The sequence below is a fragment of the Polypterus senegalus genome, chromosome 2 (genome assembly GCF_016835505.1).
Source record: "Polypterus senegalus isolate Bchr_013 chromosome 2, ASM1683550v1, whole genome shotgun sequence".
Classification (NCBI taxonomy): domain Eukaryota; kingdom Metazoa; phylum Chordata; class Cladistia; order Polypteriformes; family Polypteridae; genus Polypterus; species Polypterus senegalus.
The window spans coordinates 31,368,466-31,388,747 of NC_053155.1; the positions used below are offsets into that span (position 1 = coordinate 31,368,466).

The window sequence follows — 20,282 nt, forward strand, 5'->3', positions numbered from 1 at the left end:
CTGTTTTCACTTTGACTTTTAAAGAGTCATTTTGTGTTGATTAGTGTCAAATAAAGTCAAATGCAATCCTCTAGGATTTGGTTTTTGTATAACAAGAAGATAATAAAACATCCAAGTGGGTGAATGCTTTTTTCTAGGCCCTATCCACAGCAGGTCTATTGGGAGGGAGGTGTTAGTGGATGCCCTGTTCCAGGTGGACCTCGCCGGTGGAAATCTCAGGCTTTCTTCTCTAGATTTGGCAGAAGTTATCTGTGCCTCCAAGCCTCAGGGTACTCGTTGCCTTTTGGAGAAGCCGAGCAGACACACCCGATCCTCATCGGGCTAATTGCCCCTCTAATTGCTGGTGTATCCTCTGCATGTTGCAATTTGCAAATCTAATTAAAAGGCCCACACCCTGAGCAAGGCAGACGGCTGACAGGCCCGAGGACAAGACGTACAGGCATAGAGTAAGTAGCTCTTGGGGACCGGGACACACCTTGGAGACGCTCGGGTTAGACAGCCAGCATGAGCACAGGTGACGGGGATCTTAGAGAGTAAGGACACACACACACACACACAGGGTGCGGGAGACATGCTCCTCCAGACCCTGGAGCCCCCTATCCAGACTTGTGCTTTGCTAGCCCTGATACCACTTATGCTCAGTAGCACCTTTCATGGTGTATCTTTTTTTTTTTTTTCTTTCCCATGATCACATTGGTTTGCACGTTGACGATTAGAAGCAGTTAGTCGGTGGTGGTAATCAATCGCACCCCTTTGGGCCATTGTGTCCAGTGCGTCAGCCCACTGCAGGCCATTTAATCATTGTCCACCTAATCAACCTGCTTTGCGGTGTCCCCCTTTTCAAATAAAAATGGATGGGACTTTCTGAGGCACTGCAGGTCTGATAAAGACACGTCGCAATATAGCTCTGGACACTCGGACACACGGTGCTGCATAAGGACTTTTTGGCTTCATCAGCCACAGCTGCACATATTGGGTCTCACCGTGGTGTCCTTGAATTGTTTAGTTGCCTTCTCTGAGGAGGTAGCGTGTCCTCTTGGTGTCTTTGTGGGTTTCCTGCTACAGTCCAGAGAGAGCAGACTTGGAAATGGATGGGCCTCCCAGCCAGCTTCTGGTTCTTGCCTTTCAATATTACTGGAGACTCTGACATGGATGGATGGGTGGGTGGATTGATGTTTGAAATTGCTATGAGAACAAATAACATGTAATGAAGCAGGTGTTCACGTTGTCCAGTATTTTCAGAGTTTGTAGACATTCCACTTGTTCCACTGTCTCACCGGTTCAATGCTTTGTGAGAAGGACATAGATGGTAGACGTCTTTAACGCAGACAAGGCACACTGTCACGTCATGCTTTGTGAGTCCACACCTGAAGCTCAGCATGTTCAGGCCCGGCCAGTACTTGGATGGGAGGCCATCTCAGAAAAGCTTGGTTTGCTGCTGGAAGAGGTGCTGGTGAGACCCTGTGGTATGAATGTGGATCCCAGTGCTGACAGGACGCTGTGCTGTAAAAATGGTGCCATCCTTTGGATGAGATGTAAAACTGAGATCTTGACTCTCGGTGGTCATTAAAGGTCCCTGGCTATCCTTCGTATATATGTACGATGGGGTGTATCCCGATGTCCAGGCTAAACTGCCCACCACAGCCTAGTCACTCTGGCCCTCTAATCACCCCCAGTCTCTAATTGGCTATCTCTTGCTCACCAGTTCACCATCTCATAGCTCATGCACAGTGAGCGTATTGGCGCAGAAATGGCAGCCATTGCATCATCCAGGTGAATGCTACATATTAGTGGTGGTTGAAGTGGCTCCCTACACTCTGAAGAGCTTTGAGCAGCAAAAAAAGTTCTATATAAATGTAAAGAATTATTGTGGCTTGAGGTGACATTGCCAGCATTTATATAGCGCACTCCATTGCCCATGATTCACAGCACCCTTAGCAGGTTGTTATGAGCACTGGTACATTTCTGAAATCGGGAATGTTTGAGACCCTTTATTTACTATCTGCACCCGTGGAGAGGTTGGCAATGTGGCCCAGTGGTTATAAATCGCAGATCTGCGGATTTCATGTCACACTGTGACACTATAAAAATAACAACAGTCGTACGTTGGGTGTCTAGATCTTTTTGATGTAATGGTTATGGCAACCCACATCATGACACCTGTGGCCATTTGAAATTGCACTGTTGTCCACATTGTCCTCATATACGAGTCCGGTGTTCATTGCTCAATGCCAGTTAAATGACAAAAGCCTTTTACAAGCCATGATGGAGGCAACCTTGGCAAACAGCATATAGTAGTTACCTTTATGGACTTCCACCTCAGCCTGTGCTCCCTGGCATTGTCCAGGATATGATGAAAATTGTGCAACAGGACATTAGAACACGTGGTCCTCTCATGGGCCTGTTTCAGAAGGCCCTGCAGCCTGTTGCCAACATCATGGCACGGTTTAATCCGTACAGCTTACTTGTGCCAGGATACGTTTAGCTGATTCTGAGACTCCGAGGGGTTCTCCGTGTGCTGTAACAGCAGAACAAGCGTCCAAAGGTAATCTTGATCCAACTCTTTGTGCCCATTACCTTTCTTAGGGTGTGCACAGTCACTGATAAACTAAAGTAGACACAACACATTTCTGCTTTTGTCAAGAAGGGTCGCCAGCGCCTCTGCTCCCTCCGACATCTGACGGCAGCCTACATTTCTGTATCTGCTCTCCCGAACTTCCACAGCCTCAGTGGCCGCATCACATCCTGGTACGGCAGCCGCTCGGCTCAAGATGGTAAAGTCCAGCAGAGGATGGTGAAGGCGGCACAGAACGTTACAGGGCTCACACTATGCTCGCTGGCGAGTAACTGAACACGTCAGCCATTTTGTACAGCAGCATTTCTCACTTCTCCCTTCTGGACTGTTGGCAGGGGCAGCTTCTACCCACAAGTCCTAGCGTTGCCAAGCAGCCAGTCATATTCACAAGTGCTGTATGTGTGACAGGTGTCTGGTCACACTTGCGGGTCATTAACCTAGACACCATTAAAATATCTGACTACGCAACCCACTTTTATTAAGAGACTGGGAACTTCTTTAAATTGGGAGGTGAGTAAACACACAATGAAAGACACAACAGTAATTTCAGGAAAAGCAACAATAACTTCTATTACATAAGACAATATAAAGTACATTAAAAAGATGGATTTTTTTTTTTTAGGTCCATTTAACAATATCGGGAACAAAATTCACTTTTTTTTTTTTAAAAAGGAAAGCACACAGTCCACACTCAAAGTCTGTTAAAAACATGAAGTGGAGGATACAACCTTTAGTGGTGCAGAGTCCAGTTTGCGCACTGTGTCACCCCAATAATTAATCATCCAGATGTCCACGGATGCACTCTGTTCACCGGACACTCGTTTCCCAACAGAAGCCTTGTCGAATCGTTGAATCCCTGTCAGCGTCTCCTCGTCGTTCTTTTTCTCCACTCTGAGCTCCTTGTGTTGCTGCGCCCTAGTCCCGCCTCATTTCTCGTCTGCCAGCTTTGCTTGGTCCTTTTCATGCGGCTTCCCTCTCTTGCTGGGCCCATAACCGTCTTCTTGTCTCTTGCTCCCTGGAGTTAAGTGTTGCCGTCCTTGTGCCTCACACCGTGCCAGCTAGGTACCCTCGTCTGCCAGCGAGCCCCTGTGCCCTGTCCGAGTGTCTTGGCAGCGTTCTCAGTGGACTGTCCCTAAACCTTCTCCTGCCCAGAAACTTAAATCTCCTTCAGTCCCTGCTGTTGTCAGTCCTGGACAATCGGTTTAAACAATGGCACATCTAAATTTTAACAATTAATGAAAACACAAGTTAACAAAATGTATTGTTGCCAACCATAAATAAGTACAGATGTGCTGATTAGAAACCAATATTGTCAGACATGTAATCTCCAAGTCAGGTAAATACAAACATCCTCCAAAGAAGGAACCGTTCTTTTATCACAATGTTGTATAGTTTGTATGTTTAAGCAGTTAAAACCTCAAGCGGTGGATCTTTTGCAAGACAGCAAATACCTACAGTATATCCTGAAGACAGCCATCACAATAATCAGTAGCAGGATTACCCAGGAAACCAGCCTTTTCATCTGCTGTGTTTTAAATGTAATATTTACATGTCCCTTTGCCTAACACAGAAATGAAATGACCCAGTGTACAAAAAATGTCGTCCTCTGACATCTGTCTTCTTATGTGTGTGTGTGTTTATATAAACGGGTGTTAAAGTTTGAAATCCCTCAGATTAAAAATGCACACATCTTGCCAGAAGTAGGGTCTGAGTTGCCTTGAAAGCCTGCAAATTGTAATCTTTTTAGTTGGCCAATAAAAGGGGTCCATTTTGCTTAACTTCTCACCACATCCATAATGGCTAACACGGTCCAACACCCAAGCACTACAGAGTTCACTGAAATTCCAAAACATTTCTGTGTTTTTGCCGGGGTTATAATATTAGAATAATCTAAATGAGAAGAGGCCATTCAGCCCAATAATGCTCAGCGAACATCAAGTCAAGTTTTGAAAAGTCGTCCTGTCTACCACACGACTTGGAGAGATTTGCCTTTAACAAGTTTCCAACTGTGTCCCTGTGCTTTTGTTCAACTCATTTTAAAGCCGCAGTGTCGATCCACTGGACTAATACCTTTCATAATTTTGGTAGCAAGTGGTTTGCTCATCACTAGACACGGCCATGTGACACAAGTTCACGTGTCTAACAACAACATAGCATTGTAGTAAATGGTAGCGCCCATGATAAATAATCTTTCAAAATGAAATGACAGCACTGAAATCGTGAAAAAAAAAATCTAGTATGGATATGAGAGAATGATAATGGAGAATCGCTTCTGTACGCCCAACAGGCCAATATTACATTGCAGATTCAAGTACTGTACAGTATGAGCACTGCTGTCGGCGCTGCCCACCCTCGTCCTGTAGAATCCGTGTGTACTGGTCCATGTACAACAGTCCAGTGCCTTTTGCCGCTGACCCCCCAATTATTTCCATTGTTTGCTCTCAGGTTCAATAACTTGCTCTGTGCCATGACATCAGCAGCGGCCTTTGCCCTGATAACTTTGTGCTTTACAGTCATTGGGCTTTGCCACTAGGGGGCTCCACTGCCTGCCTCTACAGTATATACATTATACAGCACACACACGGTGTATCTGTGAAGTGGCAAGTCTTTTATTTCTCATTAGTTATGTAAAGCAGTCCTAATCCAGTGAATAGATGGCATATTTTACAGAGCTGCCGTGTTCTGAGACCGCAGAATTAGCGGCAGATAAATTTGACACGCCGTCCAAGTGTAATATTTTCCTTGGCAGCAATCGGGAATCCTTGCAGGGTTTTTAACAATCAGAAAAGACGCTTTCAATTAGCGACAGCTTTCCTTGGCACGCTGAGTGTTTAGTGAATGCCACTTCAAGGAACACATGTGGCACCGTTTTAAAGGCCCGGTGAATGTTTACTGATTGTCTTGGCATTTTCTTGATGGCCGGGCCTTCTGACTTGGTGGGTTGTATTTTGCTCTGTTAAGTTGATCTTAAAATGAGAAGCCAGGTTGCTACAAGTTTTTTGTATATACAGTGCCTTTGGAAATTAGTCTGAGCCCTTTAATTTTTTACACATTTTGTTATGTTGCAGCCTTGTGCTAAAATCATTTAAATTCATTTTTTCACCTCATCAAGCAGCACTAAATACCCCAGAATGACAAATACTAATAATGTTACATTTCATTTATGTTGCACCTTTCCCATGCTCAAGGAGTGAAAACAGGACTTTTTACAAATTTATTAAAAGTAAAAATATATCTAAAATGAACCCATCGTGGTGGATTTCCAGTTTTATGCCAAGTGGTGCTGGAATAGGTGCAGGCCATCCTACTACTATGAACATCTTCAAATGGAGAAGCTTAAGCCGTAAAGAAGGGGGAGCCCAGATTCCCAGAAATGTTAAAAAAAATAAAAATAAAACGTAATTGCCTTTTAGCCACCGTTGTCCCAGGGCTTCTTCCGTTCTTGGAATCCTTTCCAATTTTCCAGCACTGGGTATGTATTATTATTATACCAGGCCAAACAGACAACCCAAGTCTTAAATAAAAATCCTGGGGACGTACATTGATTAAGTAGATTTCAACCTGTCGTGGAAGTTTAGCAAGGCTAGTGTATAAAATTTAAATTCATTACTGTTTTGTCTTGGTAGAGTTCTATATTCCTCTATTTTCCCCTTTTGTATTATTAACTAGGGGGCTTTGCTCCCTACGCACCGTTGTGAAGAAGGCGGCTGAACGCACACCAAGGAGATGCAGTCACTCTTCCGAAACCCCTCTTAAACGGTGATACATTGGGAAACAATTAACGGTTGTTTTTTTTTTTTACCTCCTCTTTGCTCGATCAGCTGCTGGCTCGTTGCTGCTGGCGTCCCACGTGACCTGCGTTTTGTGCGGCACTTAAAACGTTTAAAAGCCTGTACAAGCACCTGAATATTCTATCTCTTTCCGCTTTTTTGCGCTAATGCGATCTCTACTCTCATTTTTTGAGACCTTCCATTATCTCTAACCTGCTCTGTATGTGTATCATGGCACTTGCTTCCGAAGGTTGTAAGTATGACGTGACTTGACCGTATCGCTGAACGTGAAAGCGTCTCTATGTCTCTCTTTAAGAGATCACCTCTCGTCGCAGGAAAAAGTCTCGTATGGTCACAAGATTTTTTTTTTTTATGATAGAGAGATGTGTAGCCTGTGTCAGAGTGCCTCAGATCTCACATGCTTACCACTCTTTATAAGGTATTGTACTTTATAACGTCTCCCCACCTTCCCTTCTACAACTATAACCTCAGGCAATTAAGTGTAGGAAAGGACAAGCAGAAGTTAAGTTACACTTTAAATAATGTATTATTCTGCGGTGGGCTGGCGCCCTGCCCAGGGTTTGTTTCCTGCCTTGTGCCCTGTGTTGGCTGGGATTGGCTCCAGCGGACCCCCGTGACCCTGTAGTTAGGATATAGCAGGTTGGATAATGGATGAATGGATAATGTATTATTGATAATATTCATAAATAAAAACAATAAGCAAAGTACAAGTGGATATTGGCAACCGTACAACCTGATATATGGTGATGTGTAGTTTCAGGCGGCACTCAGACTTGTTAGTTACTTAAAATGTCTCTAGTTAATTCCTCGATTTTGGTCAGCTTTCTTCAGAACAGGCCGCATGTCTGTCTCAATATGAGCTGAGCTGAGTTGTGCTCTTCATTGTGTTTTCCTTTTCAGCTCCTTAATCATTTGGTAAGAGAGAAGAGAGGGAGAGGGGGGTAAAGCAAGCAAATTCATAGGCTCTCTGTCCACACCCTACAGCCAATAGGGCGTCCGTCTTGGTACTTAAAGGCTTCTGATACAACAGCCATACTTCAGGCCAATGGGGCACAGAATACCTTCCCACCTGCCATCCCCCAAAACCATTTGTTAAGGTGAAGCTTGCCAGCTAGATAGTTGGCCTCCATGTGGGGGTTGACGGGACTGAGAGTCCTGCATACAAACACTTGCCAAACTTTCTTGAGGCACTTCCACCATCCCTGTCATAAAATTCACTACCCTGACTTAGTCCTAGGGGGGTAAACACGAATGCTTCACACTAATATTCAATTTGCTTTGCCTAAGTTACCAATAAAGACATACAAAATATTTATCAACTTTTATGCCCAATTTCACACCACAACAATTGCAGGCATAAAACACAAAATCTCCTAAGTATTGACACCTTTTAATGCTACACGCCTAACTGGTTTCAGAAATCCCATCCTTAGCTCAGTGGAGACCACCTGCTTAGGATTTCACTTGATGGAATTCTAAAGGCCCCTTTTCTGGAAGGGCCATCTTGTGGTGAGTCAACATGGTGCGCCCCCAGCCTACACAATGAAGCCAGAAGTACACACCGAGTAACTTGATGTAAAGCACAAGTCAGGGGATTGAGACAAGAAAACGTCCAAGTCACTGAATTTCCAGTAATATCGGTGATTAAAGAGTATGGCAGAGTTGGACATCCACACAAACCCATGAAAGGAGAAAAGTGAGGGAGGCCACCAAGTGACCTACGAGAGCTCCAAACCACAGCAGATGACATTGGAGCGGCTGTGCAGATGGCATCACCAGGCACAGCTTACAGGGAGAGAGTGACAAAGAGAAAAAGGCACTGCTGTAGCAGAATAGAAGGTTGGCAAAATGGAAGGATGGACACCACTCCGATTATGAGGGGCTGCTGGTAACTTTTGGCCCGCCTTTTTTAATCCTGTAAACCAAATCAGAAAGAATTTTGTAATTGTTTGAGGACCAGCCGTGTAGCCCATTAAATAATGGAATGAAAGAATCAAAAAAGTGGGACAACTCAGATCTTGGTGAGCTTGTAGCTCAATGGTTTCTCCTTTAGTGGAGTTCTGCTCTTGACGACAGAAAGCGGGCAGCGATTTAAGGAGCCGCAGTTGGTAATCTGGCTGACAAGGCAGCTTGGGAAGCACACTGGACGTGATATTATGGCCTGTCCTTGGACTCGTCCTCTGTTCTGAGGTGAAGACAGAAGAGCTGGTCAGTGTGATCACTTTGACCCTTGCCCTGCCGTCAGTGTTTCTGCTTTGGTCAGGCAGTTTTGATGCTCCCTAAGCGTTTGTGTGCAACACTTTCTTTTACGTAGTGTCTTTGATATGAAACACCATCCCAGTATCATTTGAAGATGCATCAAAACAGATCTAGTAAGCTGTTCTTTATTACATTGACCTCTTTAGCATTACATTTACTTTCAGAAAAATAAGAAAAAATGTCATTATGTTTAAAAGAGACATCAACATATATGTGAATTTCCCCTTGGGATTAATAAAGTATCTATCTATCTATCTATCTATCTATCTATCTATCTATCTATCTATCTATCTATCTATCTATCTATCTATCTATCTATCTATTATATAGTGCCTTATCTATCTATCTATCTATCTATCTATCTATCTATAGTAGGAAAGGTATGTCAAGTATCCATTGCCATACTCGAACAGATTTAGTACACGTCCTTCATGTGACATGTTTTGAGAAAGTCACCAGGTTGACGTCGTAATCAGGACCGTGGACGTTTGTCTCTTTAGGCTCTTTTCTTATATTTTTTTCTGTTGCTTGTACATGACTGGGTAGAATGTCAGAGTCTGATCCGCGTGATTGACGGACCCCTTGTGCTATTGTAGTCTACCTCAGCACTTTGTGACGTCTGTAAGAGCCATTTCCTAGTTCCATAAGATTCATAACTGTTTTACTAAATGTTAGGACCCTCCCATAGATTATGCACTATCACCCCCATAAGTTGAATTGAATTGGTATATTCTTGCTATTTCTAACAGCTCTGACTAAACATTATTCTCAGTTAGTGGTCAGCCTTGCCATGTGTAAGGCGTAGAGGGCACATGGTTTTAAAGCGTGCCTTTCATGCCCTGCATACCTTGTGTGCTAAGTAACATGTAAGACAAAGCACTTAATTGAATGTGCTGTGTGTATGTTTAAAGCGTCCAGAAGAAGAAGTAAAGAATCTTTAAGTATAGAAACAACTAAAGTTTTACAAGAAAAGCTACGTTTAGAGAGGTTTTGCCTTTTATTCTACGTGTGTAAGAACTTTTTCTTTATTCTTGTGTGGATTGCTTGCTTTGAATTTTCCTCCCTGGCGAGGTGTTCCGGGCACGTCTAACCAGGAGGAGGCCACGGGGAAGACCCTGGACACGCTGGAGGGACTATATCTCTTGGCTGGCCTGGGAATGCCTCGGAATTCCCCCGGAAGAGCTAGTAGAAGTGGCCAGGGAGAGGGAAGTCTGGGCATCTCTGCTCAAGCTGCTGCCCCCACGACCCGATCTCAGATAAGCGGAAGAGCATGGATGGATTGTTTGCTTTGAATTTTCACTAAGTATTTTAAAACAAACTTTTGGACTGAGAGATTTCTTTCGGCATGCGTTTTACCCGTGCTTGAACTCTCCTTACACTCTTGCGGCTACAACGTCCATATTTCCCCTGCAGTGAACATCTACAGTTTCTGCATTGTGAGAAGAACTTTTAACGTCTTTCTCGTCCTTCCTCTTGATCACAGTCTTCTGACATTTTTGCAATGCAGGATCTTCAGATGACCACATTCACCAGGCATATCATGGCGGTATGGTTGTGCACTGCTGTTTGTATCACTCTCGGTATCTGTGCCAATGTCTGAGGACCAGTTCACATTGTCATCACTATCATTTCATTCTATCATGGAAAAAATCTCGTTCTCACCTCAGAGAAATCATACGGAGTTTCTGGATGAGCAATCAGAATAAGACTCTGTTGCAGGGATCTCAAACTCTGGTCCTGGAGGGCCACAGTGGCTGCAGGTTTTCATTCTAACTCTTTTCTGTTTTTGCTGCTAAGTAACTTCTTTTGAATTTATTTTGAATTGACTTGCTTTTTAAGATTTGTTCCCCTTAATTTCTTCACCGTTCCTCTGAATTGCTTCATTTCTTTCCTTAATTGGCACCCAAACTGAAATGAAATGTGAAGTGAAGGAGCCAACAGAAGACCAACTAAGTGAGGGCCTCAAACGCCAACAAATTTCACTCCAACCAGCTGCTTAATGAGGCGCCTTGTTGCTAATTAAACCTGCTCTTTAATTTCATGGCTTGTTGCTGCTCCCATTGTGCAATAGCAGACATTTCTGAAATTATTGATTTTCTCTTTTCTAAGATCACTGTTCAAATGTTTTTTAGACCTGAGCAGATCAGCAGAGACCTTCATCTTTCTTTATTTTCAGATATTGTGTGATGGGCACCAGTTGTTTTGGTTCATTTTGTTTCTCATTATTGTTTGAAGAAACAATTAAGGGGTCTGAGGCTTCAAGAGCAAGTCAATTAAAATTAATGCAAAAGAAGTTAATCTGCAGCAAAACAGGTCACCAATATAGAAAAGGGTTAGAATGAAAACCTGCAGCCACTGCGGCCCTCCAGGTCCAGAGTTTGAGACCCATTCTCTGTTGCATAAACCAGGGGTTCCCAAACTTTTGGACGTCAAGTATCACCTGAGGTTAAGTGAGTTGCGTTGCGTACCACCCGCACCTTGTTGAAAGGGAGGGAGAGCTGTAAGGGGGGGAGTTCAGGTCTAAACCGCCCCGAAATCTGAATAGAAGTTAAAGAATTGGAAGAAATTATGCATAAAATTAATGAAAAAATTTGTGCATGTACATAAATTGCTAAATTCCGCCCCGAAACTAAATCCTGCCTTTGGCCTGTATGTGACACAGTTACTGAAGACGAAATGGTATCGGCTTTGTGCTAGTGACTACGATGTGATACAGCGGCAGTGCACGTATAACAACAAACTCAAACGGTTTCTGTGAGGCAGAGTTACCGAAGACTAAATAGTGATGGCGTTTTGCTTTCATCTAGTGACCAAAAGCTCAAACAGTGAAGAAGTAGAAGTTGACTTCCGCGAAACAGAATTATAGTGTTAAATGAACTAAATTCTGATTCAAATAATAAGGTTTTATTTATTCATATGACGAAATTTCACACCACACTAAATTTGGGAATCCATGTATTATTGAATTTAAACTGTTTCATTGGTTTTTGCTCACAACAGGCTTGTCATAAAGGGTTTTGCACAGATAAATTAAATTTCAGGAACCGCAATGTGTACCACCTGAAAAGGCTCCGCGTACAACAGTTTGGGAACAGCTGGCATAAACCACAAAGCCATCTCAGCTCAATGAAGTGAGCCCCTTAGTCCAGGCAAGCCTCATATTTATTACAATTCACATCACAAAGCAACCTTACTTTATACATTATTCATTACTATCTGACCCCTAAGACACCACTCCCTCATCCTGTTGGTTTGCTTTCTCCTCTAATATTTTCTTATGCTCATTAGGCATAACTACTTTCTATTCATCAATACAACACAATACAATTTATTTGTGTATAGCCCAAAATCGCGCAAGAAGTGCCGCAATGGGCTTTAACAGGCCCTGCCTTTTGACAGCCCCCCAGCCTTGACTCTCTAAGAAGACAAGGAAAGACTCCCAAAAAAAACCCAGTAGGGAAAAAAAATGTAAGAAACCTCGGGAAAGGCAGTTCAAAGAGAGACCCCTTTCCAGGTAGGATGGGCGTGCAGTGGGTGTCAAAAAGAAGAGGGTCGATGCAATACAATACATCACTTGCCAGTGTTATCTTAACCTCCTTAGTGTCAGACCTGAGCATCACTCAGGCTGTAAAAACAGTGCTAAAAGAGTTGGCCCCAAGTGTCAATCGGGCAACTGTATAGACGTGTCTTGTGTAAGCATTAGACCCGAGGATGACTCTGGCTTTAAAAGAGCCAACAGTGTTAGAGCTGATTGTTGCTCGGGAAACAAAATAGGCGTGTCTTGTGCAGGTGACACGCCTGAGTTTTACCCAGATAATGGTGTAGACACGTCTTCTCCTAGCCTCATAATGGCGTCTCGTAAGAAATATTTTTTAGTAGCCCAGGTATCGCATATTATTGATGATGATATGAGCAGTGATGGCAAAGTGAATCTGTCTTCAGGCAGTGATATTGAAACGGGCCCTGAAATCGAAAGTGAAGCGGGTGTCGATCACACATGTGTAGTGTGCTGCTCAAAAGCCGATCAGTCTGCAAAGAAAATCCACAAGAAATCACGAGAGTATTGTTGCGACTGTGACATAGGGTTATGTGGTTCACCGTGCTTCAAGATACTGTATACCACACAAACGACACATTTTGACAGTATATACAGTATTAGCAGCATTATTATTAGTCATTATTATCTGTATCATTATTATACTTCTTACACTTCTGACTTTGTACTTTGAGTGTTTTCCAGTAGAAAGATCAGATTTAATAAATACTAGGGGCTCTGCCCCCTGCTCACTTCGCTCGTCAACCCCTGGATAGGTGCTACGTGGTAGCCACTTTGCAGATCTGCAGCTTGCGTAAGATGAAGCGGATGTACAATTTAAACAGATTGTTATTTTCATGGGAATTGTTACATATGCATAATAGAACTAACTATTTTACATTACAGCGAGTAATTAACCATAGTAAAAAATAGTAAAACGTAATGAATTATAATTTTCTTTCAATTTATGTTGTGTTAGAGGTATTCGTTGCATTATGCGTTTTTGTTCTGTTTGGCTTTGAAATTAAGACGCAAATACTTTTTAAACTTACACTTTTACTGTAAAACTTCAGTAAAAACAATTTTTTAAATTAACTTTTGTTCAATATCGCATTGAATTTTGATTCCGCGTTTCGACTTACATTGTGACAACTCAACGTATAACTGCCCCTAATAAATAAGCCGACTTTTTTGAATGCTTGTTCCTGTGATTTGTTAATTGTCATCGTAAAAGCTATTCTAACTGGAAACTGTAAACGTTTTAATACGAATGGCATATCAAGATCTCCTTTGGTGTCTAATTTTATCCACAGAAGATGTACTACATTACCTTTCTTGTCTCCTGTTAAAATTTTACATCAGAATTGGTCAACCAATTTTGAATACAACTAATCTTGTCCTGATGCACAGCCCATTACTCAGACATAAATTACACAATAACATTACGATACATCCTTCTTTCAACAGTAATTCGGCTGGTGGAAGATCGGACAGTGTTAACAGTTCTAGATATTCTTTGTGATATTGTAAGTTGATGTTTTCATCTTCCGCAACATCACCACCAACTGTTCCAGCATAGACTATTGATATGCATTTAACCAATTTGCCGTGTGATCGACAATATTCGCGTTAATTTGTTTGACTTCATCGTTTCCCGGTGCTAGGATTGCCCATTTACTTTTTTCTTCTGTTGCTAACCCTTTGGGATGACATTCTTCAATAATATTTGGATATAATATGTCTTCCTTTATTGGGAAAGTGAGGAAAACGTTAAAATGTATAAGAGCTGAGAGCGCAGGAACGTGTCTGATAAAAGCATTCGCATGAATGAGAGGTGAGAGGACCCTGGTTGAAAATGATTGAGAGCAGGGTGGGACTTGAAGAGTTCACTTGGCAATAGTCTTGTCTCAAGATTTTCTTTTATAATAGAGAGATGTAATTTTTCAAGCCAAAAAATGCAATGCTTTTTACATGTTTCTCTGAGGGAAAGAAAGTAACGGTAAGGAGGCTACCTTGAAGGACATGCTGGATACCTGGCCCAGGAAGTGACCGTCACCTCGTCACCTAATCACCCTTTCAATATTCACTTAATTACTTCTTATATTCTTTACCCTTGGGCTGATACTGTAAATATGGTGGTTTTCCAGTTATTTAGAAGTATAAAAAAGTACAGGCAGGAGCCTTTAATATCTAACTCTTACATGACCTAAAGCTTGCTATTACAACGTGGACATTGATACATAGATTTAAAATGTCTATAATTCAACTAACAGTTCAGTTTCAGTTTGGTCTAAAACTGGCTCTGCAGCTTCTCATTTAGATGCCATCATGTGGTTTCTTGAAGGCTCCGCCCCCACTCATAAATATTGATGAGTTCAAATGGAGTGGCAAAACATATAGTGATGATTTCTTTGCTGCCTGATGTTGTTTTATCCACTAGGTGGCAGCAGGGTGCTCTCCTGAGTGCTCCTTGGGCTCTTTACATAGAATTCTGAGCCTGAGAGACACTATGGGTTAACACTCTGGGGCTAAAGGGGGACTGCAGTAACCAATCAGCTGGATGAGATGTTTAACAAGATATTAAAGACAATACACAAATATTGCTTAGAAAGCTGCGGTGACACTGAAGTGCTCAGAATGCTTATTTGCATTTTGCCTCTCTATTGTGTTGTTTTGCAGAGCATCATTTTTGTGAGGCCAGCTGAAGAGTGCAATAGAACAAGACTTCTGGCAACCCAGGTACTGCAAATATACAAGTTGAATAGTCATCTGAAAAGAGGGGGATCCAGGACAGGCAGTGAAAGCTGTAGACTTGGGGATAATATAGCTCCTGGCCTGCAGCCTTGCCGCTGCTTCACTCCTGAGGGATTCCTCCTCTGCTGATGCTGTTCCTGCTGTTTAAAGTCCACAAGTCCACCTCCATTATTTAGCTCTGGTGAGTCTGCCTTCCTTAGCCTCTCTCTCCTCTTATAAATCCACCATCAGTGCTTGGCCAGTGGCCGCTGTGCTCCCTTTTGGTCCCCTCTCAGACTGTAATATTTGGGGAGAATGGCACGCAAATATCTCGCCGGCCTTAACAACACCACTCACTAGATTTTCAAAGCTGTGGTATAATCTGTAGGAGAGCAACATTGATTTCACCTGCTCCATCATTTTACTGTAACCCTCACAGGTACAACAGCCCAAGGAAGAGCTGAGCTCCTTGGAGAGCATCATGAGAACTCCTACTTTTGGCAAAGCCATTCTGTTCAGGACAGAGACAGCGGCTGAGCATGAGAAGGTGGGGAGGAAGTCTGTGTTTGTGTCTGAGAAGAGAGAAACTCCCAGGGAGCTGGGATTAACATATCCTGAGGTGTCAGATCAAAACAGTGGTATTCTGGCTCATCAGGAATTCAGGTAGGCTGGAGGAATGGATCCAAGAATGAAAGCCTTTAGGGGCTCTGTGCGTGCACTCAAGTAAATATGAACATTAGTTTGCAGAATAAACTGAAACAAACATCTCACTTTGGTCATTTTCTACCTCTTTGGGAGCAGATTTTATTGTAGGAAGGTTTTTGGAGATGCATCTTCTTAATACATAAATCCCCTTTATCAAAGGCACGTATTATTTTTAATGTGAACCCAGAACATAATGTCTAATTCTTTGTCACTACTTTACTTTGCCTGTTCTTAACACTTCCCATCCTGGGACCTTCTGTCAGTTGTTCCTTCAGACTTCACCAAGGTACGACCGTCACTGTGGCCTTCCTGCTGGAGACGTCTCTCCTCACCCTTGATTGACCTACCTAAGAAAGAAACTTGGTTCTCATCCCCTGGCGGTAGAATAGGGGAAACCTACGAGCTGAAAAGCAATTTCAATAAGTTTAAATCTTTAAAAATGACTTAAATATCTAGCACCATAAACAAAATCAAATAGGGTGTGGCAATTCACCATACAACCTGGCTGTGCTGTTCTCTGTTCTTGTAGCCTGCGTGGAGTTTGACCCCTGGGCACGGACAGACGGACTTGGAATGTCCCCAAAACACACATGGTTTATTTTTACTTATCTGCACAACACAATGCAACCACAAATTTTCCCAATAACTCCATCCTTTTCTTTTCTTCACCACCTCCCCCCCTCCTTTTTTGCAAGCTCTGTCCTCTCCCACCCGACTCCGGCTCCCTGAGTGAAGTGAGACGGCTCCTCTTATACCATACTCGGAAGTACTCCAGGTGTTCCTGGGTGTGGCGGAACTGCTGCGTTTTAAATCCGGCTCCTCTTCTGGCAAGCGGAAGTGCTGCAGACCACGACTCCAGAATTATCCCAGCGGCCCCTGGTGGTGGCCACGTAACCCAACAGGCTTGAGCATTACAGCCCCATGCTCATGGCCCCGAAGCAACCCAGGGTGACTGTCCTGGGGAATGGCTTGCCCTTTTCTTTGTCCCCTGCTCTCCCAGGCTTCCCGACAGGGCATGATCCTCTGCCGTCCATATTAAAACCTTTTTGGTTTCTCTTCTCTTCTCTTGTAATCCATCAGCTGTGTTATTGATCTTATAAAACTAACCTGGGTGTGATGTGGTCATCCTGCCCTTTTTGAAATTGTTTCCAGTCTCCAAACAATGCTTTCAAAACTCATAAACTAAGTTACACTTCTGTCGTTAGAAGCACGAGGTTAACGCGTAGCGAGCTTGTGTAACTTAAAAACTCGGTTGTGCTGCCATAAATTTAACTTTGTGGTAGGTGTGTTTGCTTATCTCTCAAAACCAAACCCCAACTCCACAGAAGCATTCCTAAAATTCTAAAGTTTCAATGCCATAGAGCTGTTTTTCACTTTCTACTTAAACTAATTATTAAAATATTCAGGTAATTGCTAAGCAAATACAAAAGCACTGACTGACACGGTACAGTTTTCAGTATTCAAGTGACATAATAAACTGTGTTAACATAAAAAAAGTCTTTGTAAAAATACACATTTTAAGACATCCATCCATTGTTCAACCCGCTATACCCTAACTACAGGGTCACGGGGGTCTGCCAAAGCCAATCTCAGCCAGCACAGGGCGCAAGGCAGGAAACAAACTATGGGCAGGGCACACACTAGGGACAATTGAGGATCGCCAATGCACCTAACCTGCATGTCTTTGGACTGTGGGAGGAAACCCACGCAGACACGGGGAGAACATGCAATCCCCACGCAGGAGTTTCTCCTGTCTGATTACACTTTATGGCTAAAGCTTTGTCAACACCTGACCATCACTCCTGTCTAAGCTTGCTGGACATCCCATTCCAAAACCAGGGGCGTTAATATGGAGTTGTCTCCCATCCCATAACAACCTCCTCTCTTCTGTGGAGGCTTTCTACATGATTTTGGAGTGTGTCTCTTATGTATTTGTACCCATAATAATAGTAATTCATTAAATTTATATAGCACCTTTCCCATGCCCAGCCAAAAGATTTGTGATGTCAGATACTGATGTTGGACGAGACGGCCAGACTTTCCATTTCAATTCATTCCAAAGGTGTTCACTAGGGTTGAGGTCAGGGCTCTGTGCAGGCCACTTGATCTCTGCCATGTATTTATGGACTTGGGTTTGTATGCAAGGACACCGTCATGCTGGAACACAAAAGGTCCTTCCTCAAACTGTTGGTACAAGGCTGAAAGCACACAATTTTCTAAAATGTCTTTGTATGCTGGAGCATTAACAGTAGAACCATGGAGCCGAGTCCCAAACCCTGAAAAACAGCCCCAGACCAATAATCCCTCCAGCAGCAAACCTTACAGTAGGCAGCATGCAGTCCTAAAGGTATTTGCCAAACCCAGATTTGTCCTTTAGTGAGACATCATTCATCGCTTTACATTTCTGCTGCTTCAGAGACCAATGATGGTAGCTTTACACCACTCTAGCTGACTCTTGTCATTGCATGTACTGATTTTAGGCTTTGTGTTGTTGCTAGGCCATGAAAACCCATTTCACGGAGTACCTGATGCAGAATGTTTGTGCTGATGTTGCTTCCAGGGTCTGTCTGGGCCTTGGTTGTAGGCCATTTTCACACACTATGTGCTTCACCATTCGGCTGCCCTGCTCTATGAGTCTGCGAGGTCCGCTTCACTTCATGACCAAGCTGTTGTTGCTCCTTGTCGCCGCCACTTAACAAAAATGGCACTTACAGTTCACCTGGGCGGATCTAGCAGAGCAGAGATTTGATGTCCTAACTGGCAAAGGTGGCATCCTAGGACAGTTGCCACATTTAAAGCCAATGAGCTCTTCAGCATAACCCATCCTGCTGCCAATGATATTGTCAGTGAAGATTAAACGGCTATGTGATGTTTTTTATTGTACCTTCTAACAATGTAAAATGTCCTATCTATCTATCTATCTATCTATCTATCTATCTATCTATCTATCTATCTATCTATCTATCTATCTATCTATCTATCTATCTATCTATCTATCTATCATGGTCATGTGAGCAATGAGAAGTCGAGCAGAATGATCCCTTTTATTGCCTTTCTAAAAAGATTACAATATGCCAGCCTTTGAGGAAGCTCAGGCCTGCATGATACAACACCCTACTGCTATGGTCATGTGAGGAATGACAGCTCAAAGGAATGAACGTTAGGGTGCCAATCCGGCCATCCCTGTTTACTTGAAAGTCTTTTAAGGAAAGAAAAAGGGAACTCAATGGCACATGCAACAAAATCCGCTTTAACCAAACAATGATATGGCTTTCCTCTTTCTCCTTGCTTGATTTATCGAGGTCCGTCTGGTGGGTCACTCGATCAGGTGAGTGCTGCATCCTTCCAGCTGCCTTGGAAGTTATGGGCTGGAGGATGGAAGGGGTGAGGACAGTTTCCCTCACTGGGTGTCTTCTCAGCACTATGGAGGGAAAAAACAGAGGCCATGATTTGCAACAATGCCACCTCTCGACTTGGAGGGGTAGTACATAACCTCAGACAAGCCCCATAGGTGATCCTCTGACATGCATGTGTGGCAGTTTTTATGTTCTCTGGGTTAGTGGACAGCATGGGTGGTCTCACTGTTAGAGAAGGTGGCACCAAAATATATAATGAATAGTGGCAATAAATAATTAAAGAATACAAAGAAAGTCTGTCATTTTCTAACCTGTTTAGTCCTAAACAGAGTCGCAGGGGTCTGCTGGAGCCTATCCCAGCTAGCATAGGGAGCAAGGCAGGAAGAAACCCTAGAGAGGGTGCCAGGCCATCACAGTACAAAGAGTTTTTTTTTAAAATGATAAAATAGGAATACATTCAAATTTTTATTGGAAATGCAATAAAAGAATACCCACAAAACATCTGTACAAAGTTTAAATTTGACTCTGCAGAGGTACTGTATCTCAGGATGTCATTTTTCACAACATTTAAAATATAGAGAACCACATCTTTCTGATTTTTATTTTTTTGGCTTCAGTTTTGAATTATATGATCTAATAGAATGTCATTCACTAACATCTATTTCATGTAGCGATCTGTACATCTGCATTCTTGGTCTTTTTTACTGTTAGTTCCAAAAACGTCTCATTGTTACAATTACACTGTTTGTCATACACAGAAGTTGGACCGCCGCTCTCTTTAATGAAGTAAACACCAATTAAAAATGTTCCAATTTTTCCAAACACTTAACCAAGACCTCAGATGCACCCGAATGTTATGCAATGCGGACATTTTCTAACTTGTCTAATAATTAGGAGGTCAGAATGCTTGCTGTTTGCTTTGCATTACAAGGAGAATTATTGAGTGGGGTGAGAATTGCAGGAATGCATTTGCTTTGGGGGTATCGTGTTGTTGCTTAAAGGCCGTGTCAGACTTCTGTACTGAAGCAACTCCCAACAAGTTGTGCAGAGACGGCATGTCGCAGTCACGCTTAAGGTCTTCATTTGTTAACTTCTCGTCACTTTAGAGTCATGGAGCAGCAGCCACAAGTGATTTGCAGTGCGTTGATTGCATCGTAAGATTGTTTTCAAGTTTGCACAGTAGTCCCCTGGGGACAAAAAGATCTGTCTGTCTGTCTGTCTATCTATTATGTATACAGTTGTGCTTGAAAGTTTGTGAACCCTTTAGAATTTCCTGTATTGGGACTGGGCGGTCTCTTGGTCTGGAACCCCTACAGATTTTATTTTTT

At 42.8% G+C, this 20,282-nt stretch overlaps 1 long non-coding RNA gene across 1 annotated transcript; it reads left to right on the plus strand.

The window, feature by feature from the left end:
• Nucleotides 1–419: 419 nt before the first annotated feature.
• LOC120524201 lies at nucleotides 420–15,551 on the plus strand. The gene is made up of 3 exons (XR_005632761.1): nucleotides 420–446; nucleotides 14,840–15,095; nucleotides 15,333–15,551. It is a non-coding gene; the product is annotated as an uncharacterized LOC120524201 (long non-coding RNA).
• The last annotated feature ends 4,731 nt before the right edge of the window (nucleotides 15,552–20,282 follow it).